We start from the raw sequence: 14,133 nt of genomic DNA on the forward strand, positions 1-14,133 counted from the left end.
AATGGCGGGAGGGAGGGAAGTCACAAGCTCAGCCGAGCGAAGGGAATGAGATGAGTGAATATATGTTGGAATGTATGATGTTTTGTTTAATTGGAAAATTTAATTAAAAGTATTTAAAATAAAGAAGAAGAAGAAGAAGCCATTTTGGCATTTGAGCAGTTTATTAACTGAGAAATAATTTGCAATTTCTGAAACATGTGAACCAAAACACAGTCATTCTTTTAAAGATGTACTCCAAGTTTTGTGGTGCAGTTCTCCAGCCCAAGCAATATGTCAAAAAATATTCATACACTAAGCTAAAGTGTGCATAAAAATGCATTATACTAGGGGAAATAGCATACAATGTTTGTTTTATTTTATTTATTAAATTTGTATATTGCCCTTCATGGGCAGATCTCAGGGGAGTTCACAGCATGCACTATATTAGGGAAAATATGCTTTGCAAAATATGTATTTTAGGTAAAATTGAATACAAAAATTTGGCATATTAGAAGTTTGCGCTAAAAATGCTGGTGAACTTTCTTGAGGAGTTTTAAAAAACCCAGAAATTGATGACGAGGAAGCTGCATTTAAGACAGGAAAAATGAGAAAAGGAGATAAATTAGAATTGATAGTTACTCCCATCTCTTTGTGAGGACAACTGTGATATCTCCATTTTGTAGGTCCACAATTCATCATATCCAAAAAGACTGGGCTTGTTTCTGCTTCTTCACTCAGCTTCTGAAGTTTGAGATTGAGCCCATTTCTCTAATGATGTTGGCAATGATGAACATTCAAAGGATGTAATCTCCAGCATGTTTAGTCTTTGGCCTCTAAGCCTGATTACTTAATTCTTTGCAGCTGTGTGGTAGATGAAATCTGTTGACTAGCAAAGCACCTCTGAACCAATAGCTTTCGCTTCTTCCTCCTCCTCCAATATTTGTTCTCTTTGCAAATCATATTTTGGCAGCTATGGATATGCGGCGGTGAGTTTTTGATTTTTATGGGCAATTATGAGCTGTGCTTTATCACCACTTTCCATGAGGGTTTTGTCATCACTCTCCACGAGAATTTTGTTTTTTGTTTTTTGTGGGGGGACTTCTGAGAAAATATTTCCCTGCTTTAATTCCACAGATGTGGTAGTCAGAATGGTCAGTGGATTCCTGTGCATGATTTAACAAAGTTTTGTGCTATGTCAATAAAATACTGGCTGTCTTGATAGACGGGATGTCATACTCAGGATATTCTGCTGGGTAAGCATGCAAAAGAGCAGATCCAAAATCTTGAGCAAGTTCCTATGGTAAAAATAGTGACTAAAAGAAGGGGGGGATGTTCTACAAACATTTGAAAGGAAGTAGTTGTTTATGAAACACAGAAGCCATTTTGGATATTGTTGCATGAGGAACAAAGTTCTGTTGGTACGGCCTCCTGCTTGCACCATTTATGGAGCTTGCAAATATTAATCTGCCTTTCCTTTCTCAGAAACAGACACTGGAAAGATATTGTCCTTTAGATCAGTCTTCACCAGGCTGGTGCCCTTTTGTACAAGAACAAGCATCAGAAGCGGCCAACATGGTCAGGGATGATCAGAACTGTAGTCTGGAGCAACTGGAATGCACCAGATTGGAGGAGCAGATCATGCCCACTAAAGGTACAGTCCGGACAAAAAGAATAATTTTGTCTAGGAAAGAAGTGTTAGGAACCCAAGCAGAGAAATGAGCTTTAGGATGGTAAAAGTGACTTCATTCTCATAGGATTCTGCCTTGTACTGCATGAGACCTTTGGTCCACCTGTAGCTTAGCATTGTCTACTTCGGCCTTTCCCAACTTTAGTTCCCCAGATGTTGCTGGACTACAATTCCCATCAGCCTCAGTCAGTGTGGCCCAATGGTCAGGGATGATGGGTCTTACCTTCCAAGTCCCGGACTGCAGAATCCGGGACCGGCAGCCGTGTGACACCGGAAGTTGCGTGGCCGTAACTTCCGGTGTCGCTTTGCCCTTCTATGGGCACAAAAAATGGCCACCGCCGGCTTCGAAAGTCGCTTGTACGCATGTCCGGAAGTGCGTCGACGCAACTTCCGGTGTCGGCCCGCCCATCTATGGGCACCAAAATGGCCGTCGCCAACACCGGAAGTCGCGTCTATGCACTTCCGGACATGCATAGATGTGACTTTTGAAGCTGGTGGCGGACATTTTTGGTGTCCATAGAAGGGCAAATCGGAAAGAAAAAAATGGCCGCCGGCAGGAGAAAATAATGGAGAAAAACGGGAGGCGAAGTGATACGGGGGACCACCAGGAAAAGGTAAGTAAAAACGGGGGTTTCCCGGGGGAAACGGGGTACTTGGCAGCTATGTGATGGGTTCAGTAGTCCAACAACGTCTTGGATAAAAGAAAGGACTTCTTCAAGCAGCGCATAGTTAAACTATGCAACTCGTTCCCACAGATGGCCCATTGAGGGTTACCAACTTGGATGGCCTTTAGACAGATTCATGGAGGAGAAGGCTATCAACGGCTCCTAGCCAAGATGGCTATGCTCTGCCTCCGTGCAGCAATGTTTCTGAATACCAGTTGCTGGAAAGCAAAGGAGGGGAGAGTGCTCTTGGGCTTGAGTTCTACATGTGGGTTTCCCGCAGGGATCTGCTTGGTCACTCTGTGAGAACAGATGCTAGACTATTTGGGCCATTGGCCTGATGCCGCAAGCTCTTCTGATGTTGGGGTCTAAAGGTTTGGAAAGACTGGTCTCCACTGACTGCAATATCTCCCAGACTTATCTAGAGATGTTGGGTGTGGAGCCCAAGACCTTCTGTGGTCAAAGCAGATGCTCTTCCACCAAGCTCTGGCCCTTCGTCGTTGTAAAACCCTCAGACTGCAAACAGCTATATTTTGTTGACAGCTTATTGAAGCGTTCTTCCAAAATGGGCCAATGTCGAAATCTTGGCCCACCAGACTGCGTTTCCTGTGCAGGTTTTCCTCTCGGCTGAGGTTACCAGACACGTGGGGCTCCGGCGCATAAAGGCTTCATTTTATAAGGCAAATGGTAAAGTTATGTGGTGCTGCTTGCTAGACCAGCCCTGCGAAAAGCACGTAAAATCAGAGCAGGGGGAAAGAACTCAGTCTGGCAGCTGTGAAAACTTTCACTGCTAGCACAGCCAAAGCAGATGCTTCAACTTAGCTCTTACCGCCCCCTTCAAGCTACAGCGCCGCCTCCAAATTCTGACTCATTATGGATGGCAGATCCGTTGCTGGCTGCTAGTCAGTGTAAATTGTTGCTTTACAGTCTCCTGTCTTTGCAGACATTCACATGCATTTCCTTTGGGGTTTGGTTATGAAGCAATTGAGGTGCCGAGGTGGGCTCTTCTGGAGTGCTCCTATGCATCACTCGGTTTCCCCCAAAGCATCTCATGCTCTGTTTTAAAATGTTCTCTCTGGAACATTTCTGCCCCCTTCTTCCTTTGGCTTGTTTGATCTCTTACTGCACATCATGCTCAGGCTCAGGGGTTGGTTTTTTCCTCTCCCAAGTCTTTATTTCTTCCTAAGGATGCAGAGTTTGCAATCTTCAGTCAACCAATCATTTTATTTGTATGCCGCCTTTCCAAACTCGAAGCCATGCTCAAGGCAGCTTACAACATATTTTTTTAAAAAATTACATAACTACAAATATAATAAAAGTACTCATGAACAACAAACAAAACACCCACACCATTATTTATAGCACATTTAAAATGCATGACTTCTCCAAAAGAATCCTGGGAACTGTAGTGTGTTAAGAGTGCTGGGTATTGTAACTCTGTTTGGGGTAAACTACAGTTCCCAGGATTGGGGAGGGGCATGAGCTTTCAATGTATGGAATGTATGCAGCCCAGGATGCAACAAATACTGAAATAATTTTTTGGATTGCTGTGCATACCTGCCAAGTTTCTCGCGGAGAAATCCGGGATCAGCAGCCGCGCGACACCGGAAGTTGCGTAGACGCATTTTTCGGTGTCGCTTTGCCCATCAATGGGCACCCAAATGGCCGGCGCTAGCGCCGGAAGTCGTGTCTACACATGTCCGGAAGTGTGTAGATGCAACTTCCGGTGCCGGCACCAGCCATTTTCGGTGCCCATTGATGGGCAAAGCGACACCGGAAGTTGCGTCTATGCACTTCTGGACATGTGTAGATACACTTCCGGTGCCGGCGCCGGCCATTTTCTGGTGCCCATAGATGGGCAAAGTGGCACCAGAAAAATGGCCGCCGACAGGAGCCAAAATAAGGGAGATTAACGGGAGAGGAGCTGAAACGGGAAACCGCCGGGAAACAGTAAGGGAAAACGGGGGTTTCCCGGGAAATACGGGGTACTTGGCAGCTATGTTGCTGTGGGGTGGGCATGAATACTTGCAGACCTATACACCCATATCCATGTGCTTCATCAGTAGAGAGCAAAGTTTTTGCTTATGTTGTCAACTGCTCAGTGGCCTGGCCTGCTGTTGTGCCTTTATCAACAAACAGTGGTATAATGACTGGTGGCATAGCAGGATCATGGGACTACTCAGGAATAATGTGATATGAATCAGGGAGGAAGGGAGCGGCATCACACCCAAAGAGCACCTCCAGGCAGCGAATGTGCTTTAGAATTTAAGACGATACTCACCTCTGAAGGGCCAAAATGTTTAGAAACTTCGGATTTATTCCATCTAGGGGAAAAAATGAATTACTGCTGATCCCCCACAAGGCAGCAGTATGTCTGCTGCAATCTAGGAAAGGAAAGGTTCACAGGAACTTTATGGGACTACATCAGTGTAAATAATAATTCCCTTTAGCATTAAGAGGCAAGGAGAGTCTGTCTGGTATTGCAATTTCTGGGTTCCTCTCATGTCCCTTAAGTTCTTGAATCTCCACAGCTTATAAAATAGCTGGGATGTGGGGGGTTGAACATTTGGAAAAACCACATGCAAATCTGTTTGTTCAAGCTCCCCCTTTTAATAATATTATTTCAAGACTCACTAAGTTTTATTTTTGCTTATCATGTAACTCACTTAGCAGATTTTGCTTTAGCCGCAAAACACCCAATATTCTTTTAGAGCTGATATATATAAAAGGATCTGGGGGCTAGCCCATATGAAGGGACTCGTAAATAATTTGGAGACCTCAGTTGGAGGAATGAAGTCTGGAGGGGAGCGGATCCTCTCTGAGTTTTTTGGTGAGCTAAAGATATCTAACAAAAGAGAATGGCATGACAAAAGTCCTCACTTTATCCAAGAAAGGTTTGCTTTTATCTTCCAGAGGCTTAATTCCAAAACATACGTACAGCCAAATGTTCAGTGTGCATTTGCATTTAATGCACAGGGTATTTTTTTAAAAAATGCAAATAGCAGCCATATGTGTGTGATAATTACTGAGTTTAACCCTTAGTCCTCCACCTGTGATCCTAATGAACAGCATTTTCCCCAGAGCTGCCATTTGGCACCAATGGGAGATTTCGTCCCAATGCAAAGAACAGCTTCAGAGAAACAATTTTTGTCAGGGTCACATGCAACCAGTGGTGAAAGGGGTCCATTGGGTAGGGCAAAAGGCAGCAAAGTAAATAGTAGTGGAGCCCAAGCCAATGAGGAGCAGGGGAACCATAGTCCGTAACAGACAGAGCCAACCAGTTCTAGATTTGTCCATATCCTCCTCCCTGATTATTTCTTCAAGGAAACGAGGAGGAGGAGGAGGAGGAGGAGGAGGAGGAGGAGGAGGAGGAGGAGGAGGAGGAGGAGGAAGCTGACAAGCAGTCCTTGTCCTTGGAGGTTGTAGGAGGGCAGGGAAGAGTGAACTGATCAAGATTGGTGGAGCAGTACTCCACCTGTCCTGGTAGGCCAGCCTTCACTGCATGCAAGCTTGCTGATCATATTGCACTCTTGGCAATAATAATAATAATAATAATAATAATAATAATATATTATTTATACCCCACCCATCTGACTGGGTTTCCCCAGCCACTCTGGGTGGCTCCAAACAAAATATAAAATACAATAGTATCGATACAGCAAGGAGCTGTATCAACACCCCCCATCCCTCGTGCCCTTGGAAATCACCAGCTCTCTCCACTTAAATTCTTTGTGATTATAGCGCACGCACACACACACACACACACCGGGCCTGCGTCCTCGGCACAGGCCAACCCAACCACCTCCTAGGTACACCCCTGACCTTGGGTTATTCGTACACCCTTGTGTTTCTGGGTATTGGGCAAGGCTGAGACTTCGATTCAAAGTAAAGGGCTTTCAGGAGAGGAAGGGACTTGCATTGCACCACAAAGAAAAATGCTGGGGGGGGGGGAATGGCAAAACAGAATTAAATGTGCTGGTCTTGCAAAGGCAAATAAGCAAGGAATTAAAACGAGTTGAAGGGGCCAAAGCAGATGTTTGCCAGTTGTGAGAATGACAGCTTTCTGGGTCATGCGGCCAGCATGACTCAACCGCTTCTGGCGCAACGGAACACTGTGACGGAAACCAGAGCGCACGTAAATGCCGTTTACCTTCCCACCGCGGCAGTACCTATTTATCTACTTGCACTGTTGTGCTTTCAAACTGCTAGGTTGGCAGGAGCTGGGACAGAGCAACAGGAGCTCACTCTGTCACAGGGATTCGAACAGCCAACCTTCTGATCAGCAAGCCCAAGAGGCTCAGTGGTTTAGACTACAGCGCCACACACATCCCAGGAAACCCCAAGGAGTCACAGCCAGCCAACATCTTATCAAGGTTCTGAGGCTGTGTGCATTTCAAAGTCAATCTTTTCATTTAAACTTTCCAGATTGCTTTATTCTGTGGGTTTGAGCCAGAGATGGAAAATCTTTTTTTAAAGAAGAATCGGAACTCCTAGAAGAATACAGATCTCATTTCCAGGAAGGTCCTGCTTCTCAGTTTCTAACACTCAATGTGTTTCTGTCTCTCTTGTCACATTCACATGAGCAGTTAGTGTTCCTAAGTAGTCCCTTGAGTAGCAACACTTCCAAAGCTTAAATAACCGGGTTGGGGGTGGGGCAGAATTCTTTTCAATATGCCTATACTGTCCAATGACTGCTCCCTTTTCAGAATTCTCAATCTCTAGCTTTAAAGAATGACAAAGACTGTTCTTAAGAAGAAGACAATTCTGCTTGTAGCATCCTTTAAATGTAAAGCAGTGGTTCCCAAACCTTTTTGGGTCACTGCCCTCTCGGTTCCTTAAACACCTCTCCAGTGCCCCCTACCCTACCCTATAAAAAAGCATTATTCAGAATAGCGGTTTGTACAAACCACTAAGAAGAATAACACAACAAAATACAAAACAATAGCAATTCATTGCGCAGAGTTTTCTGTCAGTTCTTTCGAACATTGACCGTGGATTAGTGTCAATATTTACTGGGGTCAAGCAGGATGATGAGAGTATATTTGAAGACAAACATGGAGAATTTGGGTTTCATTGGATTCAAAATCCAATTAAAGTTATTTAGTTTCATTAATTCAAGAAAACTGATGGACTTGATCCAGTGAAGCCAGCTTTTCAAAGTCTGATAATCATTTACACCTCCTGTGTCCCCCTGTCACCCATTGGCCACTTGGGGAAATCACTGATCTATTGTTGTTGTTGTTGTTTAGTCATTTAGTCGTGTCCGACTCTTCGTGACCTCATGGACCAGAGCACGCCAGGCACTCCTGACTTCCACTGTCTCCCGCAGTTTGGTCAAACTCATGTTCGTAGCTTCGAGAACACTGTCCAACCATCTCATCCTCTGTCGTCCCCCTTCTCCTTGTGCCCTCAATCTTCCCCAACATCAGGGTCTTTTCCAATGAGTCTTCTCTTCTCAGGAGGTGGTCAAAGTATTGGAGCCTCAGCTTCACGATCTGTCCTTCCAGTGAGCACTCAGGGCTGATTTCCTTCAGAATGGATAGGTTTGATCTTCTTGCAGTCCATGGGACTCTCAAGAGCAGGCATCCCCAAACTGCAGCCCTCCAGATGTTTTGGCCTACAACTCCCATGATCCCTAGCTAACAGGACCAGTGGTCGGGGAAGATGGGAATTGTAGTCCAAAACATCTGGAGGGCCGAAGTTTGGGGATGCCTGCTCAAGAGTCTCCTCCAGCACCATAATTCAAAAGCATCAACTCTTCAGTGATCAGCCTTCTTTATGGTCCAGCTCTCACTTCCATACATCACTACTGGGAAAACCATAGCTTTAGTTATACCGACCTTTGTCAGCAAGGTGATGTCTCTGCTATTTAAGATGCTGTCTAGGTTTGTCATTGCTTTTCTCCCAAGTGTAGATATAAATTTGGCCCTCTGAGCTAATGAAGATGGGGGATATCTTGGGTCTCATTGGCACAGCATGTCCACATGTCCTGTAAGCAACCAAAAATAAATAAATGTTGCTGTTCTTTAAAACCAGGGAGAATATGTGAGACCCAATGTGCAAAGACTCAAAGTTCACCCCCCAGACCTTCCTGTGACCATGCCCCTGATGTGGAATGCTCCTACCTGACCGAGACTAAACATCTCTGAAATTCTGAAGCCTGGTGTTGTGGTTGCTAACATTCTACAGCAGGGTTTTTGAGTTTCATGTTTCAGTGGCTCAATAGCGTCTGTGTGCTGGGCTATTGTGGTTCAGCAGCTGACAGCAGTCAAATAAGCACTGCTCTCTTCCTGGCTTAATCATTTCTATTACTCTCAGTGTCAAAACAATAATGTCAGGGAAATGGTTTTGCTGACACCGTAGATTAGCACTGAGTGATTCTAAACATTTTTTGCGACTGACCTTTCCAGAAAATTGCACGTCACAATCAAAAATGAAAGAGCGAGCACATCTTCCTGGGGCTGAATCATCAGATATGGCGCTGTGAGCTGATTGGCGCCTTCCAAAGAGATGATTGGTCACGAAATGCCTAGACCTTGTTAGAAGGTTAGCAAATTCCTGAACATTTGCTGAGTTGTGCTTAGAGATTAGGTTGAAACAGCTATTTGTTAAAAGGAATCACTCGACTGTATGAGCCACAGGGAGGCATCAGTTAACGCTGAGAACAGTCTTTGCCAACTGTTGCCCTCCAGATATTTTGGACCAAAGAGCTGGCTGATGGAAGTTGAAGTTCAAAACATCTGGAGGGCACCAGGTTGGCAAAGAAGAAGAAGAAGAAGAAGAAGAAGAAGAAGAAGAAGAAGAAGAAGAAGAAGAAGAAGAAGAAGAAGAAGAAGAAGAAGAAGAAGAGTTTGGATTTGATATCCCGCTTTATCACTACCCGAAGGAGTCTCAAAGCGGCTAACACATAACTGCCAAGTTATTCCTTTTTTACAGGGATTTTCCCTTATGCTGAATAGGCTTCCTCGCGAGAAAAGGGAAAACTTGGCAGCTATGGGCTAACAATCTCCTTTTCCCTCCTCCCCCACAACAGACACCCTGTGAGGTGGGTGGGGCTGAGAGACTTCAAAGAAGTGTGACTAGCCCAAGGTCACCCAGCAGCTGCATGTGGAGGAGCGGAGACACGAACCCCGTTCCCCAGATTACGAGTCTACCGCTCTTAACCACTACACCACACTGGCCTTACTTAGAACTTCACCTGGGTTCAGAAAAGTGGCAGGAGTTTCATGGGAAAAAATAATTCAATATTTTATCGGGAGGAATTAAATATAGCACTAAGCAGATCACCCAGTCAGCACAAGCTTGTCTGTCACAGCCATGTTCTTTCTAAGATTCAGGAGTGCCAACTTGAATAAAATATGGGTAAGCCCTGCCCCTCATAATTGTTCATATGACGCAGTACACACATACCATTTGAATGGCAATGCCCATTAATTTGGTGGGTAGCAAATATTGTATTTGGAGTCCAAAGGTACCTTGACTCCTATGCTAAGATTATACAACTTTCTAAGATTATACAGTAATAATAATTCTGCAATGATCAGTGCAGAACTCTGTGTGTTGCCTTTCAGCTAGATCTTCTATTTTCTGTGCACATGCGTGGGCAAATGGTTTGGAGAGCTCCAAACGTAAATGGTGTTATCTGTGTAGTTCCTGTGTATGTAACAGAACTTGCACACCAATGAAGCTCTTTTGTGTTTTTAGTATCCCTATATCCTTAGTCTGGAAGCATACAGTGGCGAAAAAGCATTTGGGCCTAATCCGGCCCATGGGCTTTAGTTTGCCTACCCGTCGTATAGGTGGAAGCTGAGAAATCCTTTCAGAAATTAATGCAACTCATGATCTCGCCATATAGTGGGGTTGACCTGCTCAGGCAGATGACCTACTCAGCCTGCTGCCAAGGTGCTAGACGGTAGTTAAGTCAACTTCAAACCACCACCGCCCTGCTCTCCCTTTCTCATTATTCTTTATATTTAACCCCAATTTGGACCAGACAGCCTTTCAAACAGAGGAATGTCCTCTGTAGAGGAGAGTGGTAGGCTGTCCTTGACCTCTGTGGCAGAAGGATGGGATTCAACTGCGAATTTTGTAATGCACAAATGCATATGTACGTCTTCAAATATATTAAGGGCCATCACCTGGAAGATGGGGTGACTTGTTTTCTCCTGCTCTGGAGGGTAATTATTAATTATTAATTATTATTATTATTATTATTATTATTATTATTATTATTATTATTATTATTATTTATACCCCACCCTTCCCGGTTTAGAAACCGGGCTCAGGGCGGCTAACAACAAATATAAAACATCAACCAAAAACAACGTAAAATACACATCAATATAGCATCACCATCACTAAGCCCAGCAAGGAGACCAGTGAAAATATTTGATGTGGGGAACCAGAAGGGTTTCTTCATAAAAAAAAAGGAAAGGGAAAAGGGATGACAGATCAGGCTAAGTTGAAGGCCAGGCGGAATAACTCTGTCTTACAGGCCCTGCGGAAGGAGATCGAGTCCCGCAGGGAGCTAGTCTCATGGGACAGAGCATTCCACCGGGTCGGTGCCATCACTGAAAAGGCTCTGGCCCTTGTGGAGGATAGTCTGGCTTCTTTAGGGCCTGGGACCCTTAAGCTGCTCTAGAGGGTAGGACTTGAACCAACGGCTTCAAGTTACAGGAAAGGAGATTCTGACTAAACATCAGGAAGAACTTTTTCTGACAAGAAGAGCTGTTCAACAGGAAGAGCTGTTCGACAGTGGAATGGTCTCCCCTCAGGAAGTTGTGGCCTCTCCTTCATTGGAGGCTTTAAACAGAGGTTGGATGGCCATCGGTCATGGATGCTTTAGCTGGGGTCCCTTCCAACTCTACGATTCTAGGATCCTACATTGCACACAATTCGGCTGCATCAAGGTTTTTAGCATCTGCAGCCTGAGGATGCAGCTGTCTCTCTCCCTCTCCATACAATGTGCAGGAAGGATTAAGGTATCTCCTAGCCCAAACAAAGGACCTTGAGTTTCAAGAGTCCCAGTGGAGCCTCCGCCTGTGACTTATGGCTTGACCTTGAGCTAAATCTCTTGACCTCCTGGTGCTGTACTCTGTTTTGGCCGCTGGGTTTGTTAGGAGAGTGGGATCCCTCTGGGAAGCAGATGCTGTGCTACATAAATAAATAAATTACATACACCAAGATACTATATAATTCAGTCTAGTGGGGAGGAAGCAAATCAGTTTTTCAGCTTCTTCAAAGCCAGATTTTTCTCAAAAGTGGTTTGTCTAAAAGAAACATGGGAAGAAATTGCATCTGCTGTCCTCTAAGACAAGCTGTCGAAAGAAAGGGCACCTTGGCAAAGAAGGAAGGAAGCAGTAGAGATAAGGGTATATATGAATGTAAGAAGAGCCTGCTGGATCAGGCCAAAGGCCCATCTAAGCTAGCATCCTGTGCTCAAAGTTGCCAACCAGATGCCTATGGGAAGCCCGCAAGCAGGACCTGAGCACAAGAGCACAATCTTCTCCTACCATTTCCAGCAAAAAGACGCATCTCCCAGATTAGAAGTGAGTAATGAAATCCAGCCAATATTCGAATTGGATGCAGACAGCCAACATAAAAATGTGAAAAGCTGCACCTTATTATTTACCTACTGGTTGGATGGATTGAGAAAACGTATTGTATTTTTCTGTGTAACCAAGTAGAATCTTACAAACATCATCATCATTTTATTATTTATATACCCTGCCCATCTGGCTGGGTTACACTCAGGTAGAAGCAGTTGTAAAGCATAGAATAGTGGCGGCGTGGGGGAGAAATGGTAATTGTGCGATTCACAACTAGAGTGATACACACATCTATCTGAAGGTCCCCCGCAATAAGTCCAGATTTCTAAAATTGTCTAGTTAACCTTGTGCATGGCTGCTGTAGGTTCCTCTTGGCTAGTTCCCATTCCATCACTATAGCCTAGTAACATACTGTACTTCCCTCTTCCAGCTCTACAGCACTTTTGCAACAATTCTTTAACATTGTTTTTATATGGATTGGAGATGCACAATGTCTGTACAGTATTCTAAGGATGAACTAGGGATGGACAAATCAGTCCATTTCAGTTTCTCTTAGTGTCTCATTTTTATATCCTTCAATTCGTTTCTCTACATTTTTGCAACAATTTGCCACTGCCTTTGGGAAAAAAAGAAACCTCATGCAAATTTGGCAGCAATTTCCCATAAAACAGTGCAATTTTCTTATTTTCACTAATATATACATTCCCCCCCTTAACATAGACATTTTTGTACACATTGGTGGGCTGGAGAACCGCATTGCAAAATTCAGAGAAGTGCAAAGTTCCCAGGGGAGCTGTGTTTCGATTTGCGTAGTTCTTTAGAGAAGTGTGAAACAAGTACAGTAGTTAGAAAATATAATTTCTCCTCCTTATTTAGGATAAACCCATGTGCACATGCAGAAAGCACTCGCTTTCTATTTGGGTTTAAATATAATTTTCTTTTAAATCAAACAGCACGCTATGCAGAAAGCACCCACACACACACACACTTCCCCTTCATTATAAGTTTCTGGTTATCAATTTTTTTGAGGGCAGATTGGAGTTACAGAAGAAACCAAACCAGAGGGTTTTTGAGGGGTGGGGGAGTCGTGGTGAGAAAAACCCAAGAACATTGTGTTTGTCTACTGCCAGTGCTATCCAACTCTCTATTGCACACCTTGCATTCTGTTCAATTAAATCGTTGCTGTCCTGCTTTCCTTTTCAAAAGTAGATTCATTTCCAATTGCCAAACCTGGCCCATTTGATTGGTTGTTGTTTTAAAAAAAGAAATAAAATGGCACGGCCTATATAACTTCTCTCAACAGATCTGCAAGAAGATTTGCGATGATTTACCGGGAAATGTGACACTTTGCTTATTGCGTCTCTCGGGAGAGGCAAGGCAGGTGAACATTTCCAGACGGCCGGGGCGTTCTTGCCTGGACAGTCGAGAGGAATGCTATTCTTCAAGCTAAAGGTGATTTATGAACCTCTGCTAATGCTTCGGAGATCTCCGCTCTTACAAAGGGGCATCTATTCTCACACCTGGGGATGAAATACTGGGCCACGGTTCATTATCAGGGCCTGGCCGTCATTTTTCTTTCCTGCCAGGAGGAGAGTGGCAAGGAGGAGAAGGCGCTCAAAGAAAACAGCCTGAAGTCTTTGATTAAAATGGTGCTTAGGCTTTTGTGCTCCTGAGATGAAGGCCATTTGCCAGGAGGGAACATTGACTTCTAAAACCTGAGAGCACCACCATCCCTGAAAGTGGCCAATTATCCCTGCCACCCCCTTCCAGGGGTTATTCCCCAATCAACTCACACACACACCCATGGAGATTCAGCTCCAGCTGAATCTTGGATATTCAGGACAACCTGGGATTCGGCTGGAGCAGGTCGAGGCAGCCCTGAATTGCCCCAGAGTTGGGACAAATCCACACTCAGCAAATACAGCTCTCCAACGTGGGGGAGCATGATCAGATGGTGAGGAGGAGGGAAGAGGAGATGGCTGCATGCGTCTTCTTCCCCTCCCCCTCCCAACGGCAGCACTGAGTTCAGGGTGGTGCGGACAGGCCTTCCCCACATACAGAGCACAGAGCTAATAATAATAATAATAATAATAATAATAATAATAATAATCCCAGATATGCTGATAACACAACCTTGTGGCAGAAAGTGAGAAGGAATTAAAGAACCTTTTAATGAGGGTGAAAGAGGAGAGCGAAAAATATGGTCTGAAGCTCAACATCAAAAAAACTAAGATCATGGCCACTGGTCCCATCACCT

The sequence above is a fragment of the Zootoca vivipara genome, chromosome 3 (assembly GCF_965207765.1).
Source record: "Zootoca vivipara chromosome 3, rZooViv2.hap1.1, whole genome shotgun sequence".
Classification (NCBI taxonomy): domain Eukaryota; kingdom Metazoa; phylum Chordata; class Lepidosauria; order Squamata; family Lacertidae; genus Zootoca; species Zootoca vivipara.